Source organism: Trachurus trachurus (genome assembly GCF_905171665.1).
Source record: "Trachurus trachurus genome assembly, chromosome: 3".
NCBI classification, from domain to species: domain Eukaryota; kingdom Metazoa; phylum Chordata; class Actinopteri; order Carangiformes; family Carangidae; genus Trachurus; species Trachurus trachurus.
This window is the reverse complement of record NC_139893.1, coordinates 25,651,065-25,668,163: the sequence shown is the minus strand read 5'-3', so window position 1 is coordinate 25,668,163 and position 17,099 is coordinate 25,651,065. Positions and strand designations below refer to the sequence as shown.

Sequence of the window (17,099 nt, the reverse complement as noted above, 5' to 3'; positions counted from 1 at the left end):
CTGCAGACTGTAATGCATTCCCTAACAGACACACTCGCCATTTAAATTAAGCATGCATTTTCACTCATTACACTGCTCAGCCCTCGCCTCCTCGTAAATAAAAATGAATGTATGTACGTTTGCCTGCGACAAATCTCTCCCCGCAAAACCCATTTGCTTCAATTACCAAAGATTAGAAAAAGTTTAGAGTTATTATTTACAGTTTAGCTTCGGGGACTGGGCTTGAGGCTTTCAATTTATATTCAAATCCCTCTCGTTTAAGATTAATACAATGGAAATCATACAGAGAAAAGATGTATCAAGACAAATCACAGTCTCGCTTCTTTGTACATCTATGAATGTTTTCTTTTGTTAATAAGTCTATCAAAAGGATAAAACAACATCAGATGAGAAATGCTGCATGCTCACACTTTGAGATTAAGGCTGCATTACTAAATAACAGCTGAAGCAATGCACAAGCATACGCAGAACAGCTATACTGGCAAAGCTGAGGGTGTAGGTGTGAACATCAGTGGGCTTGTGCCTAGCATTCCTCTTTGTAACAGGTCATCACTAACTTGGTATGTAAACATGGAGTGAACCGGTCAGTGGGAAGGGTGTGGCACAGGAGCACACACTCCCTCATAATATTTTTTTTTGACAAAAAAGGCTGAAACATATACAAAACTGTGCTACTGCTATGATGACAATGCACAGTGAAATTCCTTATAAACAATAAAAAGGAGAAAAATAAGGCAACTACCGTACGTTGAAAACAAAACTCAAAATAATGCCTACAGTTATGTGAGAGAGAAGGCTTGAAAACACAGGAAAGTACTGACTACCAACACACTTCAGCTGTTGCCAACTCCCATCCATTACTGAGCAGTGCAAATGCTCTGTGTGTGTATGTATGTGTGTGTGTTTGTGTATGTGTTAGTACTGCATCAGCAGCAACACAGAGAGGAGTCTCTGTCATTGTCAAGCCACTGGTTGCCATCGGCGATGATACGACACTGCCGTGGGATAAACAGATGCACAGAGACACAGATATCCCAGAGCCCATCACACACGCACACACACAAACACACATGCATTAGTTGTACTGTAACTGCTGTAGTATAACAACTCTTTGCCTTCAGGCAATCTCAGGAGCTTCTCTGTTGAACATGCAGTCTGCTTCAGTGTTAACTACAACAGAAAGCATCCATTTGAAACACCTCACATATGTTATCTTGTATTAAATGCTATTATGTGCAATTAAAAAATTGCAGGGTCACCTTATCCCTTCCAGGCTGCATCACTTACCTTTGTTAATGTTACTTAATTAAAGTACAAGAATGTTAAAACCTTGATGATCCCTTTCAACTGTATGTTTCAACATTTTTGGATTTAAAAGATTATCTAAAACACACGCACACACATACACTCTCATCTTTCCTTGTCTCTCTCTCCCCCGTTCTGTCTCAGAGACACATCCACCCGCCTGCACATACGTGCAGCCAAGCAGACCCACATGTACATGCCATCTGTTCTGAATCAGCCAAAACGACAGCTGTTTAAGAGAACAATGCTCTGGCTGAGGAAACAGACGAACACAGCAGCCCGGTGCTCTCATCAAGGCCAAACATCAATGTGAAATCTCCTTTAAAACACAACACACACACACAACACACACACTTGGTTTCAAATGAACTGCCTTTGTGTGATAAGAACAGCGTGTGTAATTGCAAGTGTGTGTGGTTATTTGTGTACCTTGTGTGTGATATGTATAGAGACGCATGCAGAGGATCAGGAAGAAAACAGCGGGACCAGGATGAAACCTCGGTGTGTAGGCTACATCCACCTACATGAAGCGCACAGCTGATTTCTGTACTTGTTTGAAGCAGATGATGTTAAAATATGGAAACATTTTAACATCTATCCATCCTGCCATCCACTGGCTATACGGCTGTGCAGGAATCAGGATAGTGAGGCGGCTGGAGCCAATCACAGCTGACATAGTGCCAGGGTCGGGGACATGTCGCCAGTCTATTACAAGACCAACATATAGAGACAAAAAACCTCATACACTTACATTCACACCTAGTGCCAATTTAGAGTCACCAAAATTGAGAACCCCCACAGGAACAGGGAGAACCTACAAGCTCCACACAGAAAGTCCCCCCCGGTTTGGGGTTCGAACCTAGTGTGGAACAACAGTGGTAACCACTGCAAGACCATTTTTTAGTGTTAAATTACAATAATAAAATTACCTGTATTGAAGCGTCTGCATTGGCAGTTGAGATTCAACCACATGTTACAAAACATGCATACAGCTGATTATAGTTTCAATAGTCCCTATATTCATATTATTAATAATATGTGCCTCACTGTAGTGTCTTTTGTTAAATGTGGCTTGTGTAGGTTAATTTTGAACCTGTCTTCTTTCAGTGTGTTACCACCCACCAAAAGCTTGCTGGCAGTTGCAAAGGGTAACATGAAATGGATATTATTACACTTTTTTTTTCATACACGACACAGTGATACAGGCTTTGATGTCTCTTTTTTTACTCAGCTCGGGTACATTTACATTCAAACCACTGCCTTTTGGTGTGGCAGAAGATGGACATTTGGACAATTTGTTTAGCTTTTTTTTTTTTACAATTGCAATCAATATTATTTTTATTTTTCTTCATTTTAATTATTTATTTATTTATTTTTTGATAAAGGTCAAACGTGTCGGAACAAATGAGGCGATATAGCCCTGGTAAAAAAAAAAAAAAAAAAACACCATACACCATACACAACACAATTATCAATTATAACATTTAAGAAATCCTATTCAAACTAATTCATTTTAATGATTAATTAAAACTGGATAATCCTGATCTTTCCTTACATGCCCTGCTATCTGCATCAGTACTCCTCACTAGGAATCATTGATGCACACCTCACGAACCAGCAGGCGCATCAGTATCATCAACATCATCACACAAAGGTTTCACTGTGTTTGTGGTGTGTGTGTGTGTGTGTGTGTGTGTGTGTGTGTGTGTGTGTGTGTGTGTAGGGGGGGGGATGGGTCACTCTGTGCCTTATCCATTATTGTGTTTATTGTAGTAACAAATGCAGTCAAATAAAGCTGTGACAAAATTTATGGTGCAAATCAACGGGAAGAAGGAGAACAGAGACACCACATTTATTATGTGGGAGAAGGAGAAGAGACTGAGGGGAGAGGAAGAAGAGGAGGGAGGAAGGGTTTGGAAAAAAGTCAAGACTGGGGCCATACACACACACACACACACACACACACACACACACACACACACACACACACACACACACACACACACACACACACACACACATGCAGAGATGATCCCCAAGGCCACTGGCTTAGGTCCAGGCTGCAAGGTTCACAACACTATGACCGAGGATAGTGAGACAAATATGGAGAAACACATCTGCGCAGACACACACAAACACACAGACACACACACACACACACACAATCTCACGCACACACGTAAAAACCACTGGAGTAGAAGAAGCCAGGGCCAATCGCACCAGGTATGCAGGTGCTCTTTTAATTAGTGGAGGAAGAGAGAGGGAGGTAGAGAGAGTTCCAGATGAATTGTCAGCAGGGAGGAAGAGGTGGTTTGATCTTGTTTTCAGGAGAACGGGCAAGGAGAGATTGAAACTGAGGCAAGAAAAGCAAACACCACAGTGGTTTCTGGGAGAGGTAGAAATGGTTCTTGACATCTGAACAAAATTACAAATCTGTCATATAATAGCAAGTTGGAAGTAAATGATCACTTTGGATTTACAGCCATATCAAAAACACTTAGAAAGAGCTGTGATTGTGAACTCTGTCTCTGTGTTCCTGTCTGAGGAAATGCTTATGCACTCTGCAGATGTTATGATGTTAGGAAACAGTTTATCATGCTTATATAACCACTTAACAGCCCTATCAGACACACTGGCAAGTCAGCGCTGTTTGTTTACACTTCTGCTTAGACCTCGCAGTTTCAGCACACGTGCACGGATATGTGTGTGCGCGTGTGCACGTGTGAGAAACAGTGAGAGACAGATTGTCCACATCAGTCTCATGTGGGGCAACATTTTTGTTGAGAAATAGATGCAGACAAGTCTCTTGGCCCGGGATGAAAGTGACCCCTTCCACCCCACACATCCCAATTTTTCCACTTGCACACGCTATATGTGAGCGTATTTATACATATTTGTGTGTGACATGCATCCACCCTGCTGCCATTTCCCACTTAATGAGATCCTATAATCTCCACCCTCACCTCCCTCCCTTCCTCATTTCAATCCCTCCCCAATCACCAGTGCAACCCACGTTAATGAAGTTAATTGAATCTGAGATCGATAATGCTTAATTATTGTGATTTGACATGCACAGACAAATTGGTGGGATAGCTTCTGTCTGCGTGTGTGTGTGCGTGTGTGTGTGCAGAAAGAGCAGTTAAAGGGCCATGTTTCTCTGCGCTGAGTGCCATGGGATTGGTGAGGCATGCCATTGATCTCCAGAGGTGTTCGATCGACCTAGACGCCTGAGGAATTGAGCTGTTCCTTGAACCAGCTACATGACTTACCAGAGTTGCAACATATTTACAGTATCACTGGAATATGACATAATGTCCTCCCAACTGACACACTATGTAGCGAGAGATGTACGCATACTTGTAATGCAAAAGTCATACAGACTTTACCACAGGGAATCTCTCTCACTTATAAAATCGAGAGCTAAAATTGGTAGTTGGAAAATAAAAATGAACAACAATACTAACGATACTTTGTCTATCAAGTTAATAATAAATATATGTTCTTTGACTACTTTAAGGGCTATAACGATATATAAAAGTAATAATGTAACAAAGGTGCTTAGTTTAACACAATGAAATAAAATGTTTTGCTTATAACATTAACTCCCATATTAACAGCTGAACTCCTTTACCATGTCCTTTTCTTTATTCCTTTCTGTCCTTCGTGCTCTACTTATTGTCTCTATTGTTAGTTTGTAGGCTACCTTACTTGCTGGCTCCAGTCACAATGATTGGCTGAGTAATGCAACATAACCAGGGCTGTAAAGAGCGGAAAAGCTGCATCAGTTACAAATGAAATTCTTCATCAAAGGTTATTCAGTTATTAGGCTAATAAGGTTATTTATCTGGATCCTGAAAGGAGAGGATATAGGTTTGAGTTCATGGTATTGTATTAGTGACCCCTGCTCTACTTTATAAAGAGTGCAGTGTATATATTATATGTATATTATACCTTATAATGTATGCATGCTGCATTTTTCATTCATTCATTCAAGGTTGTATTACAAACTGTTTGTATTGACAATGCTGTACTAATCTTGTAAGATTTATAGGTGTAAGGTATTTGTGTTTTTTGTTTAAGGTATCCCTCGAAAATGTATATTTGTCTTTTTTTCAGACCTATATCTGTATGTGCTGTATATGAATTATTTTTATATGGAATGAGCACTGTGCTGATAAGTGGTAATGAACAGCACGATAGTCCGAAATATGCAAAATGCCTTTCAAAAAAGCTGAGATAATATTAGCATATACAGCACATAGTGGCAGTGGTGTTAGCGAGGGAGAGGGAGAGGGAGGATGAGAGAGGGGAGATTAGATTTGGAGTGGCAACAGTTAGTGTGTCTGTCTGCAGCTGCAGCCGCATCGCAACATACTGGAATACTGCAATTATTCAGAAACACAGATCCTGCTCTAGCACGCTTGTGTATGTAAACTTAAATGTGTGTGTGTGTGTGTGTGTGTGTGTGTGTGTGTGTGTGTGTGTGTGTGTGTGTGTGTGTGTGTGTGTGTGTGTGTGTGTGTGTGAGAGCAGTGTTAGCTTGGCTAATCATCTCCCCATGCCACTCAGCTGGGGAGCTGCTGACAGTGTATTTACATGGTGCTGTTACAGGGCCAATACAAGAGTGTGTGCCTAGGTTAGAGAGCTACTGACACACTCACTGATGCGTGTGTATGTGCTGTATTTATACATATGTAGTACAGTGGAAACGGGTGATCACAGTTACAGCGATCAGCCGTTTTTATGGATCAAAAGGTTTGGGACAGGTTTGGGTCATTACCATACAAATGCTACTTTAATAAGTTGCTTATAGTAATATAGCAGTCTGCTCATGTCGGGCATTTTCATACATGAAAATATTAAGTAAAATAAAACTGTTGTAGCCTTCTACTGCAAGCTGTCATATACTCTGGCTGTGTGTAGGAGATTTTTGGAGCCACAGTAATGACTGGGAACAACCGGCCCTGCCTGCTCTCCCTACATAGATGTGAATGGCTGTGTGTGTGGAGTGTAGCCTAATGCTTTCACCCTGACCATCCAGTCCACGCTTGGATTGCAAGAGAGGGTGATGTCATGGTTAGTGTTTTTTTTTTTTTTTTAACTGTAGTTAAAATAGTAAAATAGTTCATAACCTGCATAAGAAATAGAGACAAAAGAGAAAAAAAAAAGTGTTTATATAGATCACAGATGTAATCACTACAAGTAGTTGACTTTCCACAATTCACAATATCATCTCAGATTAGTTTGTCTGAGACAAAACTAACGTAAAGCCTAAACACTGACTTTTATAAGTGATTCAATTTTTTTAAACTGTGGCAAATGTGTTTGTGTATGTGTTAGAGTTGTAGTGGAAAAAAAAGCTGAATTCAGTTATTAATAAAGAATGATAGCAAAATTGTAAGGAAGTGTTTGCCAACTAATTATCAAGTCAGGATTTCAAGCTAAGTCTGACTCTTGGCATCTTAAAGGCACATGAGAAAGGTGAACATTTCACACCCTCACACACGCACTTCAAAGGACATTATTTTGACTTGAACTCTTTTCAAGGAGACTTGAACTAACCATAACCCTAACCCCATATTTTAAAGACTGTCTGAACAGAACACTGTACAGTATATTTCCTATTAATGGTAAGTTATGTGAATAAATCATGACAGTACTGGCCAAATTCAGATGATGCGATACGAAAGCTGAGATAATGACTGAGTCAGCACTCATGCATTATTGTGAATACATGATGCATATTGATAGAAACCCCTTTTAAGTTCTGAATCTGCTGCAAGTCCAATAAAAATTAAATCTTAATTACTAACTGAATGAAATGAACAGGAAGAGGATTTAATGTGTGCATTAAACACATCTTGAATCTGATGCCCTGACAACCAGGCGGCCACTTAGGGAATCCATGTTAAATGTGATGTTAAGGATTCACTCCACATGCTGGTGGAGGCTACTGTTCAGTAAAGTAAAGAGAAAATCAACTATTTCTATATCTCCTCAGTCAGCAACTAGCATTAATTAGCCCCTTTGTAACATATTTGTATTTAATTTTGTTGCAAAATGTTGTGGGCTGGCCTTACATTCAATGTTTGCATTCAAATAGAAAAACGTACCAACACTCTGAGCCATCAGCTTGCAAGATTTCGCGCACATCATGTATTGGAGTTGTTAAATTGATGGTTACAATTACTAATATATTACACATGATATTAATAGTAACTAATCTGATATCTGTGTTCTGTAGTCTGACATGTGTTTGAAGGTACAGTCGCTCTGAAAAGGTTGCTAATGGAAAGTGTAGCAACTTTGTAAGTGAATGACCACAAATTATAGAGCACCACACGGGAGAAGAGGATCCTTATTTAATCAGACATTTACAATGACTCTATCGTCTACATTTCCTTTCATTTAAAGTGGGACAGTAGTAACAGTACTAATAGTGCTGATTCAATTAAGCCCCGTAGAACATTGTATATCTGGATTTAGATTTAAAAAAACAACCAAACAAAAAAAGAAATCTTACACACACATCAGCTGGTGATTGTCAAAGAATGATCCTCTGCTCGGCCCTTTGTTATTCAGATAGCTTCCACTTGGAGCAGACAAACTCTCAAAGCCCACAGGGTAGCCTAAGGTCACAAGTTCTCATCCCCGGGGACGTGTGAATGTGTGTATGCACAAAAAGAAAACAGTGGGCCGTTTAGAGAGCAAGATCCATCATTTTCACCTTCTCTTCACTGCAGTCCATCCTTGCTGTTCCTCTCTCTTACCACCATTTTCTGCTCCCCCACGTACAAGTTGGCACACAACACAAGAAATTGCAACTATAATAATAAATGTAAATATCGCAATGGACAACACTCGCTCTACGCTAGCGGGTACACAGTAATGTCATTGCTTTTGCACTTTGAGCGAGATTTGCTAAAATAAAAAAAGCATACTCGTGTATGTTCTCTGTTTCCATGCACACTGTCAGAAACCCACACAGCCACACTCTCTTTGCAGTGCAGTCTGGTTATAGTTGGTGGGTATCTATTACCTGACAGTCTCCTCTGATCTCTTTGGACAGCTCTGATCAAAAGATGTCATCCGACCTACTCGACTGGGCTCGCTAGGGAAGTTAGCAGCGAAGAACATTTGTGTGTATATGTGTGTGTGTGTGCGTGCAAGTGTGTGAAGTGTGTGTTTTGGAGTAAATCACACAGTGGTCTGGGTGTAAATAAAATGACAGGATCACTTTAAGGTCCTGTCAAGTTGGCAGGAGGCGATTATGATAACGCCTGCTCTGTTCAAACGCAAACGGACACACTTAAATTCACTGGCCGGAGCTTAATATACATGATATAGCTCTTTTTCTGTCTCTTCCTGCCTGCCTGTGTGTCTCTTCTTTTTTTCCTTTCATCTCGTGTGCAAATAATGTTTTTTTTCTGTTTTTTTTGTATTATTGCCGCTGCAGGCCTGAGGTACATCTGCTGAGAACAGATTGAAAGCAAATGTAAGTCAAAGACGTTTAAATCTGTATAGACCAACAGGATGCACGTGTGTCAACTCATCATCCATACACACACACGCACCAAAACCTCCTACATCTAAAAAATAAATGCATAGAGAAATATTCCCAAAAGTGAATTAGTGAAAACAAATCAAACACAGATGTAAAAGAGCAGTGGCGAAGCTCTGTCTGAGCAATAAAAGGTGTGAAATGTGAAGGGGTCTTATAGAGGGAGAGAGAGAGAGGGGGGGAAAAAAACAGCTGGCAATAAAGCTGGAAAACAGCACTGCTCCAAGGCAATTTAGACTGCAAAACACAAACCATTAAGTTTGTGCATTATCTTTTAATTTAATCTTGAATGATTTATAATCCATCACGCAAGGCTTCAACCATATCCAATTATTCTCTGCTGCTTGATTGACAACAAAGGTGATTTATTAAGCTAATAAAAACTGATGTGCTCTCCACTTGCTCTGAAAATAACCAGCCGGACCGAGGGCTTACACACACACACACACACACACACACACACACACACACACACACGTACACCTCTCAATCCTAAGAGGTATAGGATCAATACCCTCTGTGTCCACAGATGTTTATTTATACAAGTGTGTGCTTTTTTGTATACAACGTTAAAAGTGTGTGTGGGAACCCCTTTTGAAAAACCACTTAAGTATCCGTTGACTTGAAAGAGAAATCAGTCTCTGTCCGTCCCTGCCTCTCTCATGCTGTGCTAGAAATGCTGGAAATCAAAATGTCAGGCGTAGTGACGAGCAATGGTTTCTCCCTATGCAAGGCCGAGTGATTATATTAGGCTTTAATTCCTCCATCCACGGCATATATGTCATCTTAGTCTCTGCTTTATCTGCTAATGTTACGCTCAATCACTTGATATTAATGGAAAAACAGAGAGCTTGGGGCCCCCGTAATGGTGGCATGTGTGTATGTGTGTGTGTCTTTGTTGATGAGCAAGCGGGGTGGGGTGGGATAGAGGGGGTTAACGGTCTAGAGTTCACATGCATATCAATGTAGGAGAGTGCCATTAAGAAATATTAGCATGTTTACAGCGCCAATGCCGTGTATGGGGGGGGCTCATTTAATGAGGCTTAGAGTCACACAGGCTTCAGTGTGGCTGCACGTGAGCGCACACACACACACACACACACACACACACATACACTCAGGGGCCTTGTTTTCAATGGCTTTCCAATTCCTGTACAAAAATGGAGGTATGATTGTCGTTTATGCTGACATGTTTGAAAATGTGGAATTTATGAAGCTGGCTTTTAAGGCGACTGTCCGAATTAGACTTGTAATACTATATTTATTAGAAACAAATGTTCTGAGGAGCAGAGGAGGATGAGAATGATCATATGAAGGGAGGAGAGTTTGCCTCAGTTTGCCATAAGGTTAGGATAAGGGTTAAGCAAGGTTAAATGTTCAAGAGCTAGACAGCTTCTGCAATCTTACACTTTCAGTGTCTTTTATTTGAGTGTTGATCTATAACAGGCCATATTTTACAGTTTTTAAGACTCAAAAAAACATCTTGGTGTAGTTTTACATATCCTCTCAGGCTTCTCTCTGTAGCTCTCGTAACTACTGTTCACTGAGCCAATCAGAAGAGAGGAGGCTCTGAGTGTCTCATCTGATTGGCTGAGCGATCAAATAAAAAAGCCGGTTTCAGGTAAATCACTCAAAGAAATCATATTCTCCAAGCCTGGATGGTGGGTCCAGGTGGGTTGGGCTCGGGGCATGGCTGAGAAAGACTACTGCTTTGTTGCGACATCACAAAATTACAGAATACCTGACGACTGGTTTTAAGACTAAATACAGGCTGTGTGTCTTTCTCTGTGGACTGAGGCCTTGATACTTTAACAGTGTTAATACAGAGCCTATACCTGTTCCATAATGAAAAAAGACGCAGCCATCCACATTTATACAATGTGAGACATTTAAGAAATGAATGTGGTTAATCGCAGTGCACATAGAGGCATAATACTATACCTCTATATGTACAGACAAATGCAAAATGACTAATTTCCTGGCCTATACGCCCCAGCAACGTGAACAGGGAGAACCGTTCTCTGCTCATTCTGTCCTAAGAAGAACTTTCTGCACAGCATGCATCACCAAAAAATTGCACGGACATATTTTCCTGAATTTCAAAATAAAAACAGTCGATATATGTTAAACTGTGTGATAGCAGCATCATGGACACAAAGAAAACAGAAGGTCTCTGCATACTCAGACAGCCTCACTCTTTGTCACTTCACTCACTTCACACGTTAGTTATTGAACTGACTCATTTCACTGTCATTAACACCCTCACAATTATTTTCCAAATATATCACAAGAAACTTCAGTGCTATTTATTCTCAGTGCAGTGTCTGTTCTTGTGTTTTGCTTTGGCAGCAAGTGCTGGTGCATCCCATGCCAATACACACAACATGACTTGAATAGAGAAAGAGAGAAAAACACAAGCGACAATTAAGTTCCACAGTATAGTTACTGCACACAATTAAAGAAAAAAATAGAGTAAATAAATAAAATTAAAAAATAGAACAGATACATTGAAACAAGTATGGAGCATAATTTGAATATTCTGCCCTACAATTACATTTCAACCTTTCTTTTTATTCTAATTTTTTAAACCTGTAAAAAAAAAAATCAGCTCCACAAGTAGTTACATAGTTTTAGGGGGAAAAAACCTATGTTTCCATATCGATATTATAGTTTAGGGACGCTCTGCATGTAACTCATCACCAAAGGCTTGCTGATTTTTCTACTCTTTAACTTCTCCCTCTTCATCATCTTTGTAGTAACATGCAATTAAAATGCAACCTGAGAAGCATAGATAGTTTTAAAGCAAGCTTTTTTCCATGGCTTTGATATGTAACATGACTGTGCACATGCCACATGATGGATCAAGCCTTCAACACCTTTCCTCTTGGCCATGTTTTTTAGTGTGTGTGTGTGTGTGTGTGGGGGGGGGGGGGTTCAGTTTCAAAGCACTGGATGTAGTATGTGTCTGTGACAGTGTGCGTGTTTCTAGTAGTAAAAACACCACACAGAAATGAATGAATTATGTCAGGAAGGAAACCAGCATGTAATTAGGCCTGAGTACCAGGAAAAAAGGGCTTTTTAATGTCATGCATACTATGTCAAAAGGGTGTGTGTGTGTGTGTGTGTGTGTGTATGTACCCCAGTATATAAAAGTACCCACATGACAACGTCATCCAGGCTACAGGTAGACCAAGAAGGCAAACAAGGCCTCGTCTAACCACACAACCTCAGAGCACTGTTATGGCAACTAAACCTTTAGGGAAGACATAAACATGCATATAACACTGAGTCCAAGATGCATAGAGATGAACTGAGAAGAGATGATGTGACTTTTGAATATTCTGGGTTCTTTTTAAATTTCTGGACAGTTTTTTATGTAACATTTACCAATTTATCAATGGACAAAAATCTAATTCATTGCACAACTCTGAAGATACCAGCTGTATTTCTTCTGTCAACACAACTTAAATGTCAATATGACAACTGTAGATTTTATGGCTCTTTTGCATAACATTGGTTTTAATGTTATTTCAGTTTAATCATGTAAACTGATAATAATTGCAGAATATTAACTGATGTGACTGATAGATGTGTATGCGTGTGCCGTGTGTGTGTATTGAAGATGGTACACATGTGTTATAGCTGCCAATGAACCAATGAACAAAGTCTTTGAAGCCCAAATACGGTATGCAGACCAGTGATTGGGTGTTCATCTAAAAAAAATAATAATAATTAAATCATAGAAACAGCCCTGCACATCAAACCATTCCACGACTGCACTGTAACATGAAGCTTCTCTATATTTCACTTTTTGAACAACACACAGACACACACTCACACACACTAACATGATAGATACAGTAACTGCGGTGCTGGAGACATATAACTGTGATTTGTGACAGCTGTATGCAGGACATCATGTGACAGCTGTGCACACACACACACACACACACACACCCACACACCAATGTAAAACAGACCGTTCACCATGTCTGGCATGCCTTGACACAGGCCACAATTGATTAGTGTGATTTACAACATAACTCCCCCACACACAGAAACACACATGCAGACACTCTTCTGTCAGTAAGATGTGTGTTTGCACATGTGTAATCATGTGTGTGTGTTTGTGTGCTGGTCTGCATTTGAATAGGGTGTAATCTGCAAACACTGAGTCTTGTTAGGACTATGTTGAACGTTGTTTCCTCTTTGAGAAGAAGAGAGGAGCAGTAGTCTCTCTCTCTCTCTCTCTCTCTCTCTCTCTCTCTCTCTCTCTCTCTCTCTCTCTCACACACACACACACACACACACACACACACACACACACACACACACACACACACACACACACACACACACACACACACACACACACACAATTCAAGTTCACTCATAGATTCAACTTTAATTCTCATTAACTTTAAACATCTCAGCTATAGTGAAGGATGGATTAAGTTTTTCCAGGCTTGATCTGATTAACTCTGTGAGAAGAAAAAAAAATCTAAATATGCACCCGATCACCCCACACACACTGGGAACAAAACAATGCTTCACATTAATCTAAAGAGATGCTGACATATCTGACCAGGCAGCTTTTGAAAAATGCACAAGCACCCAAAGGAGACAATTTGGGGTTTTCAATGAGTTCAAATTGAAGGGATGTGAAGAAATAACATGATTAGGATTGCAGCGTATTTTTCCGTATCATGTTTCAGATGTTGATGATTTAAACATTTGATTCAAAACTGAACCTAAAGAAGCATGGTTTGACATGGCCTCTATCTTTCAATCAGTGCTCGGGGGTAATTTTAATTTTACACTTTGTGCACGAACAAACAAAACTATCCCACATTTGTTGCTCATTAATTTTAATGCACAATATTTACATCCTCATTGACGTTACCAGTTTGCATGTTAAAGCCCATTAGACCATAACTTAAATTTCAACATTTCACGGGGAGCCTGAGTCCAGAAATCACTTCTATTGAATTTTTTTTTTTTTTTCAATGCAGCTTCAGCGTCCAACGATGCAGGTCAGAATGGATCAGTTTTAATCTCTGGAATTCTTGACTGAGATATGTAATGGTTGTTTTGGCTTAAAGCATGTGGTGATCATTCATACAGCACAGCCAAGTGAAATGGAGCCCATACGACATAAGGGAGTTATTTAACACAAAATACTGAGACTTTTTTGAGACTATATATATGTGTGTGTATATATATAATGACTTATTTGGATTTGGATTCAGGATTTGAATTCAGGAATGCTCAGCAATTTATAGATTTTTCAGAGATACACCACCCATAGTTTTAGCACACTCATGTTGTATATTGTTCAGAGTTAGAATGAACAATTCAGAACACATGAAAGATGTCACTGAAAATGTATTCTTTTGTGAGACCTTGTAGATGTATCAGAGTGGATCTAACTCATACGGTAGCAGTGTATTTGTGTATGGAGAGGTTGGTTAACACCATAGCTTATACTGGTCAATGAATCAATAGCTACATGTTAGCCAATCAAGTGTCTATTGACTAGGTCATAAGTACTAATTAAAGGCACACACGCACAATTCTGTGATGCCAATGTGCCTTTAAATAGCCCATGTTCTTTCATTTATCAAAATGGAGACTTTTATTTCGGTGTCGTGTGTGTGTGTGTGTGTGTGTGTGTGTGTGTGTGTGTGTGTGTGTGTGTGTGTGTGTGTGTGTGTGTGTGTGTGTGTGTGTGTGTGTGTGTGTGCGCAAAGTGAGAGAGAGGGATGGAGGGAGGGAGAGACTGAGACTGGATATAACCTGGGGCAAGGCTTGAGGCTAAATCATCCCTGGAAAAGAGCCAGAAAAGGTAGAAAGCAAAATGTTAAATGCTGACTGATGCTCTGCCGGCTGCCTCCGTCTCTGCTGCTACTCTCTCTGTCTCCATCCTTCCCAACTACCAGGGTAAGTATCTGTCAATGGGTTTAGTCTAACTATCTCTCTTCATATATAGCCTACCTCCCTGTCCTCATCTGCACTGCAAAATATGTTGAAATTGCATTTAGTATAACAGAAATTAGCCTGATCGCTTTACTCATTTATTTCCACACCTCCAGGTCAGTGTGGTCATTCCAGTACATCAAATAATTCAGACTGGATGTAACAGCTCAAAGTAGAATTTCTTTTTATATGTATGTGTATGTATATGTGTATGTGTGTGAGTGTGTGTGTGTGAAATGTCCTGAAAAAATGAAATTTGAGTTATTTAACAGTAAATAAGACACAATGAAGATGAAAGCCGACTGGTGTTTCATATTCCATTTTACAGAGTAAAGAGAATGATTGTAGTTTCTAAAACTCTCAGCTCAGTTACAGCTCTGCTAATAGGCTACACTTTTCTTTGGTCTGTTTTGTTTTTTACTATTTTACTCTCTTTACTAGCCTGTTAGCTTTAAAAAAAAAAAAAAAACTTTTTCTTTCTCAGACCACAAGAAGACTTTCTCTGTTAGCAGGCCTCTAGGCACTTTCTTTACTTCTTTGGGTATTTCCTTTATTCGTGACGTGACTAACTTAACAGGACCAGCCTGCAAAGTGCACTTCAATACATGATGCGTTTGATACTACAACTAGTTAGCCTAGCAACACAATGCCAAATCCGCTAATACCAATGAGTCCTGTAACCTAAAGCGCTATAAAAGTTGATTATCCCTACCCTCACAAATGACCCATTACAGCGCACCAGCAGAGGACATGCGGAACATTTGTTGTCATGGTAACAATACATCACCCACTCTCAGCAGACATTCCAAGTCTTTGTTGTTAGAGTAGCCTAACTATAAAACAACCTGTAGGTTGTCAGGGTAACTATTATAAAAACCCACAGGAGCGTACCAGCAGCAGTTTTACTGTACTGTAAAAAAAAAAAAAAAAAACTGAAATTGGCACCAAATCTACACTATCCAAAATTGACCACTTCCCCCTTCTCATCGACAGCTCCTCTCAGGTTAGAGTCTGGGTGTCATCCTTGACAGCACTCTATCATTCAAATCTCACAACTCGATCTGCCTACTTCACCTACGAAATATCATCCGATTCCGTCCCTCCCTCACCCCCAACACTGCCTCCATCCTTGTCCACAGTCTCGTCACCTCCCGTCTGGATTACTGTTCGGAGCTAATGGAGATGTCCGGGCAAGGCTCCGTCCAGCATGGACCAAAACACAGCACGGACGGTTCAGAACCAATTTGGAACAAATTTAAAGCCTTTAGTAAACAGATAAAGTGGTGTTTTCACACAGGTAGCGTTCAGGTCAGCCCAGCTCAACTGTGGTGCACATCAAAACGGCCGCACAGAGTGGTCCTGGTCCGGCTTCAATGCAACCGACCTCGATCTGCTCCAACTGCCTGATGTCTCCATTGTTAGAGTTACTTCTTAGCGTTATATGTTTAGAATCAAGAGTAAACATGACGCATCTTTGTCCGGTCAGTCATGGAAACATGACGCTCTGCCAGTGGTGTGGCATTTGGACCAGAGTGAAAACAAACATGTGTACGAACCGTACGAGCTGAAAAATGCATCAGATGCGCAGCCTCGTTCCGCATTCTCAACCCTGGTCGTCACTCGTGGAGGTTGAAAATGTGACAAACCTGTTTTGACGATGAAAGTACAGATATGTGTGTTCAAATGTAGGGAGTAGAAGTAAAAAGATCGTCTGAAAAAAAAAAAAACCTCAAGATACCTGAAAAATAGTACAGTAATAAAGTATTTGTACTTTGTTACTTCCCACCTCTGCGTTTTGGTAACAACACCATGGCCCATAGGAGTTTATTTCCTCATTGTCGTCATGGTAACAACCTGTAGTAGCGTACCAGCAAAAAACTTAGTGGTAACAACTGTAACAAGCGTAGTTAAGGTTGTGGAATGGTCACAATTAAGTCCAGTTCAGGGTTGAAATAAGTGCTTTCTAAATGTTCTTCTGACCCCAACGTCCTCTGGAAGTAAGACAAAGAATGGAACCGAAACTATTGGGCATAAATAGCTGCTTGACAGGCAGAACTGTCAAACTAAAACAGGCAGTATCTGATAAAAAGATCATTTTTGTGTGATGCATACCATTGATTTACTACCATAACACATTTCCTTTTGAATTTCTAAAAGTCTAAAATTTTCACAGACACATTAATCATAATGTAGGCTATTTATATACTATTTTATAAAGTAATATCAGAGACTGTGATTTTGAACTGATCTCCTGGAA

The 17,099-nt window shown here is 40.0% G+C and overlaps 1 protein-coding gene across 1 annotated transcript in view; it reads right to left on the bottom strand.

Moving 5' to 3' along the window:
* The window catches only part of tshz3b (teashirt zinc finger homeobox 3b), a gene marked incomplete at its 5' end in the record, with an annotated part of 36,036 nt that overhangs the window by 4,268 nt on the left and 14,669 nt on the right, over nucleotides 1-17,099 (bottom strand). The window lies entirely within an intron of this gene.